This window comes from Augochlora pura, chromosome 3 (assembly GCF_028453695.1).
Source record: "Augochlora pura isolate Apur16 chromosome 3, APUR_v2.2.1, whole genome shotgun sequence".
In the NCBI taxonomy this organism is placed as follows: Eukaryota; Metazoa; Arthropoda; class Insecta; order Hymenoptera; family Halictidae; genus Augochlora; species Augochlora pura.
This window is the reverse complement of record NC_135774.1, coordinates 1,130,464-1,145,096: the sequence shown is the minus strand read 5'-3', so window position 1 is coordinate 1,145,096 and position 14,633 is coordinate 1,130,464. Positions and strand designations below refer to the sequence as shown.

General features: G+C 44.4%; 1 long non-coding RNA gene across 1 annotated transcript in view; it reads left to right on the top strand.

Annotated features, from left to right (window-relative positions):
• LOC144478980 (uncharacterized) overlaps nt 1-14,633 on the top strand; it is a 249,846-nt gene that overhangs the window by 213,825 nt on the left and 21,388 nt on the right. The gene's annotated exons all lie outside the window — the stretch shown is intronic.

Sequence of the window (14,633 nt, the reverse complement as noted above, 5' to 3'; positions counted from 1 at the left end):
GCAGGGGGAGGGGGACGGGGACGGGGCACCGTTTAGTTGGCGTCTAGCCGGCAGCCTTGTCGGGAATGATAAAACCGCCTATTACGTATCCAGGGTGGCACGGCCGGCTGAATGGGTCGTGGCTGATAACAAAACTCGTCTGGACGAGGGATATTAATGCTCGCGCGAAGACGGCTTTAATAAGTCCGCGACGTAATGAAAACCATTCATATAAAAGTTTCCTCCGCGAGGTGACGCTTTAATTGAACGCGGCCACGAAGAGGTCTCTCGTCCGTCCTCTCCCTCCCCCCAACCCCACTCTCCCCCGCCCCCTCCTCGACCGTCGGGCCGCTTCTTTCTTATGCCCCCCAGGTCCCTGTAACAAGATGTCGAGATTACCCGGCTCTCTCTCTCTCTCTCTCTCTCTCTCGAACCTCGAGTCTCTCTTCTCTCTTCCCCCTCTCTTGTTTCTGTTTCCCTCTTCATCTTTATCACCCTTGTTCTCTATGTACTCTCTGTTCCCTCTCGGTGTAAATTAAACGCAATTCAGCGACAAATAATAATACGGTGGGAACACGACTGTCCATGCCCGTTTAACCCTTTTGCGGTCGAGCGACGACTCTAAGGCGCCGCGAAAAATTATTATAGCCAGAAAATTTTTTGCAAAAAGTTTTTGCAAGAGACTTTATTTTATATACTTGGAGGAGAATGAGAAAATTGGTATCAATCTGCGAAAACAGGTTTCCGATTATTTAAATTTATTATTAGTGGATTAAAATTTTTTCGTTCAAGCGTAAAAATTTACAGTGGATAAAATAGTAGGGCAAGGGGTAAAAATATGAAATTGGTTCTGTGAACAATGGAAGCGAGTCTGATATCGAGAATATTACATCATAAAGTGTCATTCGCCAACATCCCTCTCTCTTTTTCTCTCTCACTATCTATCTCTCTATCTCTCTATCTCCCTTTCTGCTCCCCTTTCTTCCCGGTTTCTCCGACGGGTCCACCCCCCAACTCTAAGTCGTCTTACTTCTCCCCCCGGTCGGAGGATCCGCCGTTACATTTATGCACCCTCGTGACTTTCATTAAAAATTTTCTGTTGGTCGAGCCGATGGAGTCGCTGCCGGGGAACGTTTCAATTGATATCGAGCCTACCCATTCAATCGGGGAACAAAAGAGGGGAGGAGGGTTGGAATCGCGGCCGGGAGAGAGAGCTTCATCGGCGAAATCGGGGCCGGGGCGACGCGACGAGACTCGACGAGACGCGGCGAGACGGCTTTTTCCACCCCACCCACCCCCTCTCTCGCTCCCTCTCCCCCTTCCTGCCCCGGGCCCGGTGCTCGGGCTGGTATTAAGGGATCCGGCCTTCTCTCAGATTGAAGGTGTAAATGCGGGTTTGATGGGAAATTTCTGGCGTAGCCCGGCGACGAGCGTGCTCTCGGAGGGCCGGGGCGCACAGACGCCCTCCGGTTAAACGTGGGCGGGGTGGTTGGATGCCGGTGGGAGGGGAGGGATGGGGAAGGGGGCGAAGGCGACCGGTTTGTTAGCTGGAAATTGAAATTTTTCCGTGTGTTTACCGGGCGACGGGATCGAGCTCTCGATATGTACTCGCGGATCCCAGTCAATTTCGGGACAAAAGTTTCGCGTCGGACCGGCTTCGTTGCTTCGCGCTCGCGGCCTCCGCTCTTCACCCATTAACTGGCAAATTCCTTTTTCTTCCACCTTTCGACGGGGAAACTTGTGTAGCTGCGCAAAGTTGTATGAAAAAAAAACTACAGGCTTTAAAATAGGAATTAAAAACCGTGGAATCGGCGTAGCCGTTTTTATAATTAACAAAATGAAAATTCAGGCACGCGGCGGGACAACGAATTCGGAAAAATAATTAATATAAACCGTGTAAGGAGGCTTGAAGCATGAAAGTTTGAGGAAGCGATGGAGGAGGCGGAGGGAAGCAAAGGATGCTGTAAATAAGCTGAAAAATAATTCACAGTTGCGAAGCGAAGTTTTATTAAGTAAAACGAGAGCGCAACTGCCACGTGAAAATGACGTTCGAAACGAAGGCTATCCTGGACTGACAAAATGTAGGTCGCCCCGAGAAGCGCTCTTAATTAATAACAACGAAATTTAAAGTAAAACCGTAAGTCGTCTTATCGGATGTCCGTAAACCGCGAAGGCCGTTCGGATAACGAGGCGCCTCGTTATCGGTTCGGATAACCGAGACTCTCCCTCGATTTCTTAAAAACCGGCGCACGAACCGCGAAAACATCGTTCCGGAAAGCAAGGCGAACGGATTGCGAGAAAGGTGGAAAAACGCGCGCGAGATTCCAAAGAAACGCGACCGAGTCGGCGAACAAAATGTCGGACACAGAGGAGCGACGATTAATCCGCACAGAAAAGGAAGACGCGAATCCCCCGGAAGAAGCACGTGGGCAAAAAGAACGAGACTTGGAAAAAAGAAGGCCGCGCGCGGTACAGCAGGAACGATTAATTAATACAAAACGCCGAGATAAATGTTAGGCCGCCGAAACCGGCAAAGAAAGGGTTGCAAAAGGATGAAACGAAAGCGGGACACGGGTCGGCGCCGGGAAACAGGGGAGGAAAGGGGGAGGGGGAAATGGGAGGGAAAAAGGGAGGGAAACAGGGAAAAACGAAAGCGGATCGCGGTTGCGGAATCGAGTGAAATGTTGATAAAGAAACGGGTGCAAGTTTACCGAAAAAGAAAGGCGCGAGGGAGGGGGCCGCGCGCGGGGTGGAGGGCCGCACAATGGGCCACGTTTTCGAAAGGGTTTTGCTGGCCTGGTTTCTTTCTTTCTTTTTTTCTTTTTTTTTTTTCGCGACCGGTCTCGACCGCGATGGGATTAAACACGAGCACACCGTCGTCCGGCGTGATAAGTAAATTGAAACGGACACCTGCTGTCACAAACCGCCGCCGCATTTCTGGTCTCGCTGGTCAACGAATTTTCAACGCTGCCGCGCGGCCTTGGGGAAATTCCCGCGGACCATCGTCGTCTCGACGTGTCCCGCGGACCATCCGGAGATCGTCCACGGCGAGATCCGTGCGTCGCGCGAGACGTTGCTCCGCGAATTATTCCGCGCGCCGACTTTTATTTATTAAGAACAATCTATTCGGATCGCGCGGAGTTCGTTGTGCCGTCGACGGGTACACGCGAGACACGTGATCGACGGGGGTCAACGAACTCTCTAACATACGCTAAAATACGCGCGTTCGTGGTATTTTTAATTCCATGTTGTAAATTTATACAGCAGTTCGGTGACTACTGTAATGCGCTCGAAGGGACGTTGATAATTTTACGAAAATATCACGTTCTCTCTTCTATATCCAGCTCCATCGTTCAATTCTTCAGAAATTATGGACCTAAAATCTTCAACAACCATGTTCGAACTGTTACACTTTAGATATCGAAGCAATGGATCACTGTTTCTCATCAATGAAACGTAACAATTGCACGGTCAAAATTGCAATTCGACCATGTACTGTCACAGGTCGCCATTTCCAAAATTGAACGGCCAAGCCCCGTGGAAAAATTTCTTTCGCCGACGGGAGAGGTCTTGCCGCGGGAATAAAATGGAAATGCCATCGATTCGCGCGAGAGCAATGGTCGCGTCTGCACGGACGCGGATATTTTGAACGCAGATATTTGTTGAACCGAATACGGTACGGAGCCGCAAAGATTCCACAGCTCGGCGATAATGGGTTCGAAAAGCTTTATGAAGAGGAGGGCTCCGACCGCGGCTAATTATCATACTTTATGGTGTAAATAGAAGACGTTGTAATGGTCTCGGGTGCCAGAGGAGTTAGAGGATTTCTAGCGGCTGTTTCATTGTCGGTTGTCATTTCAATTTGCATGAAGTTGGCCAGGTACCGCCGGTAATAGTTTGCACTTTCACGGCTGCGGTTCATCTGTGTATAGGCAGTTCGCCGGTCCCCAATCAGTCGTGAGTTTCACTGTTGTTTCCGCGTGATACGTACACGATACGCCCACCGTCGCGTATTAGTGTTTGCCCGGCGGCGTGTGTTATTCCCTGCGGGACGTTCGGCTGGTGTAGCCGCGCGCGATGCGCTCGGAGCGAGGCCAGCATCCGCGCGAACATTCTCTCGGCACGATCGACGGTTTCGAGCGCGTCTCGATTTTTCCCTATCTTCGTCTTTCCATATCCAAGAGGCGACGACGATTTTCTAATCTTATATTTAGCCGACGCGCGAAAGCGGCCAGTGCTACTTTTCGCTCACTTTTCTGAGAACGGTGAGTGACATTTTCTTTTCATATATTTCGAATAATTCTTCTCTCCTCAGATTCATTTATTTCCTCGGTTTATTATAGAATCGACGTCGTATTGACCTAGTCAATTAACATTTAAATCAGCTGTAAGAGATTATTGGAAACACGCGACAGTGATTTGGCCAGCGGCATAAATGCATTTTAAACGCGGAGCGATGAAATTTGCGGAGACACCCGGAAAATGTCACGGATCCTATAAATTCGTATATTACACACGGATCTGAATTTTTCGATCGGTTCTGTAACAATCGTACAAATTGCGAACCGTACAATTAACATAGCGACGTTTCCCATTAATATTTAACTCGATGAATTATTTCGATTAAATTACTGGCGCGTTCAGTGCGACGATACGATAATACTCGTTCGAGTGCTATTTAATAATAAATTAATATTTCGGACGATATCGTTTGATATTCGATAAATAATCGTTTAAAACAGTACTTATGACATTTCTCAAGCTTTGTGCAAATTCTTGCGAATTGTTATTTAATTTTTGCTAATGCTTAAAATAATCAATTATATTCGATTATATTCATTCGAATGTTCGAAGTGTTTGGAAAATATAAAAATTGGAGTGCAAATTCTTGCGAATTAAATATAATTTTTGCTAATGCTTAAAATAATCTATTATATTCGATTATATTCATTCGAATATTCGAAGTGTTTGGAAAATATAAAAATTGGAGTGCAAATTCTTGCGAATTGAATTTAATTTTTGCCAATACTTAAAATAATCAATTATATTCAATTATATTCGTTCGAATATTCGAGGTGTTTGGAAAATATAAAAATTGTAGTGCATGGTGGGAGCAGGTGCCAGAGATGCATTCGGGGCTGGTTTAAGATCAGTTCAGCTGAGCAGAAAGTATTCGGCGTCGAGTAGCTGACGTTCGCGCTGCATTTAATTGTCGAGTTATCTTTACTGCGGCGACGCGCATCACGCTCGAGAGCCCGCCGTACGAGGACAGTTCGCGGTAACAATTCTCCCTTCGCAAGCACCGCGGCCACGTCACTCATAAAAAAGTTTAGTGGAAACAGGTGCAACGTTGTCGCACGGTTGCATTTCCGCAACGTGCCGCGCGCGCGCGCGCGCGGCAAACAAAGGAGTCCTCGCGAAAAATAGCCGAAAACGAGGCTAGACAGCCGCGCGACACGCTCGCGACTCGCGCCGGATTAAATGTATTATCCACACGTGCGCCCTGTTTCTTCATTACGGCGAAGGGTTAATTAAATTCCCGGCACTCATTTCATTAAAAGCAGCGAAATAAATCCCGGCGTGCCCCGGGTCCCACGGGCGACTCGTGCTCTCAGCCGCGTAAATACGCGGAAACGGCGTTGTCTTTGCGGCGGGGCGACATCGGCCCGGTGACGGTTACCTCGTTACTTTATTAAACAGTGATAGACTATTAGCTAATTAGTCGAATCCTTGTGTTTCCGCCGGTATTTTCCAAGATCCTTCTTTCCGCTCGGCGAATTATATTACCCGCGGCAGCGCGACGGTTCACGAAACCAGGAAAATATCGAAAATATCTTTTTAACTTTATTTGCTTATTGGCATATTGGGTCATTATTGTTATCGAGCGTTCTGCGCCAGATTGTACGCAATATTGACATGCTTCGAAGAGAAATCGATGGAAAGTATCAAATAATTTTCAAGATTTTCGAAAAATCATCGTAATCACAGTTCTCGAATAACATAATTTAATTTATATAATTCAGTTTTAAAGAAGCGTAATATTTAAAATTTAGATGGTAGCATTCTTGATACATTGGCCAAATTTCAATCCAATTTCGTTTCATTCAATATTTAAAGGTCTATACATATTTGTCAACTGTTCCAACCGCGTTTCACATCAATCACTTCCTTTCCCTCAAGGAAGTACTATTTCGAGAAGCTAGAAATGTTCTCTTACAAATTGATTCGATTGAATTGATGATATCAATGTTCCCTAAAATCTATTCCTGCATCAGATAAAATTATTACAATTTAATATCGGCAGGAAACGGTTTTCGCAAATTCCGCTACAGTATTTTTCCGTTCCTTAAACAAATCGATACCCACGCCCAGGAAGTTAGTTAAATATTATTTTATCGCACAAGTACGTCTTGGTAAATAAATTCGAAGAACCGAGAATTCAACGAAAAGAGTATTATGAAAATAATTATTTTAAATTGACGATTCAATGTTATAGATCAACTAATTCTTTATATCCGACACGGCGACACATTTTCACTCTGTTCACCGCGTAATCCGTGGAAACGATCGCCTAGGATAAAAAAAAGAAAAGAAAAACGAAGAAGTTGAGCGTACCTGTTGAAAGCCTCCGACCTCGAGTTCGCGAAGAAACGGAGATCGCCGTGCCACTTTTGCGCCGTTCCGAAGAAACTTCCGGATCGAGGACCGGCGTCGATTTTGAGAAACTTCGCCGATGCCGCGCGAAACTAGCGAGAACGAGGAAAGGTTCTCGATTGCCGCGGCTCGATTCACGACACTTGATCGACTTCGCTACCATCCTCGGTTCTTCTCAGATTTCCCGGATTCCTCGACCCTCTGCGGATTCCTTTGTTTCTTTCGACGATACCGCGTGGCAATAAGACCGCGCCTTTGAAAAAAAATAATCGAAATCATAGATTACATTTTTCTTTATAAAATGCTCTAATAGCTTTAATTTTCATATGAAGATAAGAATTTTTATTTTTATTTTTAAGATAGGAATTTTTATTTAAAAATCGCGAAGGAGATCGATCGATTTAATTTAAATTAAATAGACCATTTTAAAGGTACGATATCCTTGAGAGAAACGTTTAATCGCAGCTTTAATTATCGTTCTGTCTTTTTAATCCTAATTGCACTCGCTCGAGCCGATTGTAATTAAGCGAAGAAATTGTGCTCGGTCGATTAAAATCTTTCGCCGCGTCGGACGGATCGCGTTCGGCGAGCAGAGGACACCGAGCATCTCGCGGCCGCGCTATTCTCGCAGAATTCCCAGTCCAATTTGAAAATTCCCAATGCGCTCCTAGATGATTTCGTATTTCCTTATTATTTTAATAATCCGTTCGGTAATTGCGGGAAGCCGAGCGCCTCGGTAAAAGAAAAGGCGTAATACTCGCTTGGCGGCGGCGGCGGCCGGCTCCACTTTTCTATCGCTGTTACAGGCTACTTGCAAAATGTCTTATCCGCGTGAGCGCATCGATTTCTCGTAAACGGCGCACGGCTCCCGGAAGGGCTATGATTCTTCTCGCATAAAACATCATTACCGTGCTCAAGAAAATTCTCCGAGCCATTCGGAGGAGCCGGCTAGCATTATTCTTCCAGCCGGCCGTGTTTCTCGGACCGATTTGCTGCTAAGGAGAAGAGCGCCGGATGCGGTTCTCACGTTTGACGAGTCGATCGATCTCTGATTATTTACCATTCCCCGTGGCCGGAGCAATGCAAATCCCATTCGTCTCCCGTCGCTTCGGAGGTTGCGCGCACACCTGGCAACGATGAATGGCAGAGGGATGCCGCAGAATGTGGAACAGCCCGTTCCTTTTTTATATCTTTTTGTCAGATCCGGCCGCTGGATAAAACAAACTTGCTTTCTTTTTAAATTTGAATATTAAATGTACACCGACGCAGGATGCAATATTTTTTATAGAGAACTTGTGTAGGAAATGATTTTATAATAGAAAATAGTTTCTTGTACTATGTATATAATATGTTTTCGATTTTTTCTTCTTCTTGGGTGTAGGATTAAGGGAATGCCAATGGATTCGTCTGAAATTAGAGTTTATTAAATTTTTTTATACGATTCTCCCCTTTTTTCTAACCCTAATTACCACTTATATACTAACCTAAAATTAGAGAATCGCCAATTAAACGTTCCTGCTTTCCTCAGTTTTCATATCGCGTAGTGGAGGTTAGAAATTACTTTTCCAAGTTCTTCCGCGCCAGTGGCGCCGTTCCTCACGCGTCCGACCCTTAGCGGCGCGTACGCGAAGCTTTCATGTATAATATTTCCGAAATTTAATATATCTTTATTTTATCCCTGCTAAAATAATTAATCTTGATCGACTATGTTTAGCAAATGGGAACTTCTTCGGTGTTTTCAGTTATTATAACACTAATCTAGCATGAATACTTAATCCTAAAATATTCCTTAATTATTACATGGAATAGTAGCAATTCTAGAACGTATTCAACATATTTTTCAAAATTCCCTCGTAGATTTTTTATTCGGGATTAACCCTGTCCCCGTAACGAGCCACAAGCGATTCCATAGAAACCATTAAAGCTCCGGAATAATTCCACCTTAAATAGCCCCGGCTACAGTATCAAACATTTCCACCGAGGGAACAATTTACCACTATCTCTCCTAATCAGATAACAGAAACGGGAGGAGAATAAACGAGCCCCGAAACAACAAAGACGATTTATGGTCTCGCAACCCCTTTGAGTTTTGTGAAACTTCAACCGACTCTTCGGGACGCCGCGGCATAATGTTCGCCGCCCTTGTCCCACCGGTGACTATACACTTGTACACTAATCCTGCTTGTGGCAAACGGGTGAGTAATAAGTAGGAAATAATTGTTACCAGGAACCAACACCAGTTTAAACAAACAATAAAGTCGTAATTGGGTGGAAAGACAATTTCAGGGAAGTGCTAATGGCATGTATTTGTTCGAAGTGATATTATTATTATTATTCTTTATTAATAGGGTAGTGAGGCCTTTTTCAGTTACATGGAGTTAATGTACGTTATTAGTACAAACGCAATCTTTTTTATATTAACTTACGAATTTAATAGGAATTCATATTTGACATAACCTTCCTTATTCGACTAAATAATTTAAGTACATGGAGTAAATATTATATTATAGTATTATATATTAAAATATAGTCTTATATCTATTATATATTATAATATAATATTGCGTCTATTATATATTATAATATAATAGATATTAAATAACATATTAATATAATCATACATATATACTTTTAGTCTCTCGCAGCGACAAATAAGCGCGTAAAATCCGCAGCTTAACAGTGACTGAAGCCGCGCAACAAAAAATCCGTCGATTTACGAAAAAAGAAGTTTGGCGACAGAAGATTCGGCCAAGGGGACCGTCCGATCCGAAATCCCCGAAGAAGCGGTCCGAGTTTCTCGCGCGCGGGGGGACGCGTGGGCACGGAGAACGGAAATGGAAAAGTTGTTCCCGTTAACTGCGGCAGGGTGGGGGGCGGCGGCGAAAAGGGGGGCTCGCGCCCGGTATCCCGTGTTTATTCGGAAAGTTCTGAAAACTTTATGGAAATCCCGGGGACGGCGACCGACGACTTCCGCCGCTTCGTTACTAGGAATCGTCGAGTATTTCCGGGCTCTCTCTCTCTCTCACTCTCTCTCTCTTTCGCTCTCTCTCTCTCGAGGGTACCACTCGCAATCCCTATTGTTTCGCGAAGGAAACAGAGAGAGGCCAGGTAGCCGTGGGGGAGAAACGTGTTGGAACTTCTTCGGCATACTTTCGTCCGGGATTAATTAATTGCCTCTTCCATTTCACCTCCTCCGCGTCCACTCCCGGGGGACCTCTTAACCGGCGGCTAGGGTTAGGTTAGACGAGCAGCGGGATCGACGGGCCGGTGGCAACCAGGGGGCGGCGAAGAGGAGGGAGGGAGAGAAAAAGAATCGAATCGGCCTAGAGTTCATTCTACTTCGTTTTCGCCTGTTTTTCTCTTTTACTCTCTCCTTATCTTCTCTCTTACTCTCTCTCTTCACCGCGAAGCGCCGATATTCGGCGCGATCGCGTTTTACATCCACGTAATAACGTCTTATCGGGGTGGGAGGTAGCGGCGTGATTAATGTAGCCGAGAAAAGTTTAATTGACTTCGGCGAACGAAAGTATCGCGGAAGTTCAATTTTCGATTATTAATGATGGCGGGCAATTACGCGGAAAATTGAATCGTACCGCGGCGGTGGCCTGCGATCAGGAGAATATGAATCGTTCGGCGAAGCGCCGGCGGCCCTCGGTTTTTACCTTTCGCTCCTCCTCCCTTTTTTTTCCCGTGGAAAATTGATGAGCTTGTTTGTACCATGGTTTACTCCACCGTACATTTGCTTCCGATTATATTTCTTGTGCGCGAAATCGTTAGAACGGGGAATTTTTTGTTTTCGGAAGGATGTCTCGTAAAGGAATACCATTATTCATCGCAGAGCTCTTCCTTTGATAAATCAAAGAATCGAAGGAGATTAAAATGCTGTTGCAGGAAATTAAAATACCTGACACTGTTGTGAGATATAGACGTGATTATTCTCGTAATTAAATAATAAATATCAAAGTAAAATGAACGCGTATTAATCGTGTTCTTCATAAATGTATAAAATCGCCCCCTTATTAATTTTCGTTGCACTTAAGCTGTCCGCTAAACGACATCGAGTTATTGCATATAATTCACCTATAATTATTCATCTTATCGGTCAACAAAATCGACGCGCCAAAACCAAGCGAAATTGCTTAATCGTCTCGCGCGTTGGTTCGCTAAAAAAAAAAGAATGGCAACAAATATCGCCGAGGCGACGGCACAAGTTTCCCCTCGTCCCCTAAAATCGGTGCATCGAATATGGCCGGCCGTGTGCGGCATTAGCAGTCGGTCCATTTGGCGAGTAAAATTGTCCGCATCCTATAATTACGGTATATCGGCGAGCGCGGGCATCGCCGCGAATATAATCCCACCTCGCCGCTGAATCAACATTTTTCCGGCAGAAGAAACCGTTCCGGAGGGGCCGCGCGGCATCCTCCTCCGTTTATCCTTTTTCGTTTCATTTCATAAATAGCTTTCGCAGTCTGTCTGGCATATGCACACCCCCCGGCGGCGGCGGACTATTGCGCAAAGTGCAGTCTATAGGGTAGCACAATGTAGCCAGCGAGGTGTAACTCCTGGTGAGACGAATATTGCTCGTTCAGTCTGCTTCGTTTCCACCCGTTTTTCCGCTCCCCGCTCCCCCGCCGCTCCCCTTCCCCGTCCCGCGCCCCATTATCCTCCCGGATTAAAAAAAAAGAGAGATGGAAGAGTCCTTCGAGTTCGGATAAACGCGGCACACCTTATCCCCCTCCGGCGGAAAAAATGAAAACGCGTTTACGCGCGATACTGTTAATGAAAACACGTTGATTTCCGTGCGCTATTTTATTCGCGGATAATGAAACGACGCGACGTCGAGTGCCCGAACAATTGTCGCTGGCGCAAGTTTTGTAGAATTTATTATGTTCGTCGGTGGTTCGTGATGACAGGAAAATATATCAGAGATCTTTGATGGCTCTGAAAAATTATTGGTTGAATAAAATATAATAACGTCGGTCGTTTGTAATTAATTGAGGAGCCGTACTTGGAATTAAAATCTCGCTTATAATATCACGTAGAAATAAATATATTAACTCGATTATTTCGTTTTGCTAAATACTTTTAATATGATATAATTTTATAATTTTAATGACAAGAATATTAGAAGTCGTCTCTGACTAATTATGTTTTCATTAAAGACCAGGATTTGAACTTTATTTCTTCTATCTGCGCTGATGAAAAAACATCGAGATAGCAATGTAAGCTTATACTATAATATAAAATAATATACGACAGTATAACTATACTACGATTTAAAGCAATATTAATAAATAAAAATAGAGATACCGTGCATTCAGCAAATATATTTCGTCGAATATAACCGAGTCAACGCGTCGGCCTGTTAACAATGCCCAGAGGCCTCGAAGCGCCAAAGTAAACGCAGAAAACTGCGGATTAAAAATTGCTCGACTATACCGGCTGGTTGTTTGATTCGATTAAGGCGACGGCGGTATTTTACAGCATCCGTAGGCCTCCTAATGCATTCTGTTTACTCTTCGCCGATGCAATGCGCACGGAACAGGGGAATCGGATATTCGCGGTGGTTTTTCCAGCGGCGTGGTAAGCCACGTAAAACGCAAAACCGATGAGACTTTTGTTTGCACGACATCGTCCGCGTGTATCGATGCACCGGCGCGCCGGTGGAACGCAACCGTTCCGACCGAGTGCCGGCTTGTCTCCGCGAAAACGAAGCCGGCTTGTCACCGATACCCCGGCCGTTTTTCCATAATTTCCCGATAAAAATTCCGGCCAACTCCGTCCGCCGCGCGAATAATGTTTAAAAATGTTACCCGGGGCCCCGGAGACTTTTTGATTCCGTCCCCGCGTCCGGCTTATCTGGCCGGCGCTGTTTTGAATCTATGCATGAGAGTCTGCGGAGAGGACTTTTCACTTTTCGGTTTTCGGCCGGAATTAGGCGACGCGCGAAACTGTACCCGCTTTCTCTGTTAATTGTTTCAACGGGAGAACCCGCTTCACCGTCGAGATACGACCGACGGAAATCTTGAACGATAATTCCTGTCGATGCTATACTAGAATCGCGCTAAAATCGTCTTTCAATTAGAAATAGTGCTAATTAGCACTCGTCGTGCTTAATAAGTCGTTCTTCACTGTATTTAATTATTTCTTTGATATATTCAGACGATTTTTGCTTCTCGTCCTTACTTCCTTTTTCTATACTTTGATAACAGAATTTTATTTCGAAGGAATTAATAATATATTTAGTAGAACACACAGGAATTCTTTATCACGAGTAATAAATTTAACTTCAACAACCAAATTTTCATTTTCAAATTCAATTAAAAACCAAACTTAAATAAAATTTTCAATTTAAAATCAAATAAACCCAAAATTAATTCAACCAAAATTATTTAACCTATATTTACTCAATAAACTAAATTTTAACGAATTCACTTATCAAAATTAAATTGTAATTAAATAAGAATTATAAGACGATTTTTGCTTTCCGTCTTTACTTCCTTTTTCTATACTTTGATAACAGAATTTTATTTCGAAGGAATTAATAATATATTTAGTAGAACTTACAGGTATTCTTTATCACGAGTAATTATTACAGGAGTTGAACGAAATTTCAAACAATTGTAATTGATATTAAGTAAATAGTAATTGAATCATATTTCTCGCTCGCGACGAAACAATTTTCGCAGAAAATTCCGCGTCAAACGGAACCCGTTTCTTTTTTTATCCGGAATAGGTATTAATTATCGCTGTCGACCTTAACGAAAAGCTCCGTTCGGATACGGGAGTGCCACACGGGACACGAAATACAGAGGGAGAGAGAGAGAGAGAGAGAGAGGGGGGTGCTTTGTCGTCGTCGGTCGTGCGCTTTGAATTGATATAATTAGTTCGTCTCTGGTCGCGAGACGCGACGTGTAACGCGCCGCGCCGGAACGAATTAACGAACGAGTTGTTAATTAATGCAACACCGGTGCGTTGTTAAATACTGGAGCGTGATAAAAGTTTCAGCCCGGTGAATTATCGATCTTTATCGCGGCCCGGCAAGGGGACGCCGCGAGATGAACCGGAGAGAGGCGCGTCGCGTGAACGTGCACGCCGCGCCGCGTTATCATCGCCGGAACAAACGTTCGTCGTCGGCCTGCGTCTCGCGTGAAATATTTACGGCGCTGCGCGGAGACGAGAACTTTGTCGCCGCACCGACGCGAATAGATTATAGATAGATTTTGATCGACTAAAAGCAACCGCGGGAGAGGGGCCGAGCGCGCGACGGTCTCTGCGTGCGCGCGTGCACTTTTCCGCGCGAGCGAACGGTTCCCTCGACAATTCGTGTGCAATGCGCGCAAATGACAGAAAATCAACGGTCCGATTACTCGAGGCGCGATTACGAATAATGCCGGACACGGTTCCAGCATTTGTCTGCCGAGCTTGCGACGAGAAATATTTATTTCTCCGCGGTTCTCTTCTTAGATCGATGTAAATTCTTTTGAAATAATAAGAAGGAAATGCTTTATTCAGGCATAACGTGGTTTTAAATAATAGTCGTTTGTCTGGTGGGATGAATCGATACGATTGTTTAAAGGCCGAGCTTATGTTTCATGAGAATAATACTAAAAATGGTTTCGCGATCAAAATTTAACCCTTTGCAGTCGGAGCCGTTTCAACTGGAAATCCAAAATATTTCAGCGTTTCCATTTTATATAACCTGGAGCATTTTGTACGTTATAAAATTGGATTTTATGACTTAGGTAACAGACTATAGCTCTTAACAATTTTTTAAATATTAGCAAATCTGATCAAAGATCAACGAACTCGTCTGGCCGATTGAATTTCTATTAAAACAGTGCTTTGCCGAGACCAGAATTTCATCTCTATTTTCTCACTTGTTCGCTGCATCATTGAAAAACCATCGAGACAACAAATTCGCTGGAAATACCAAAGCCGAACAATAGCATGATTTTATAAAACGCGACGGCCAAGAATCCGGCAGCGGATTCCAAGAA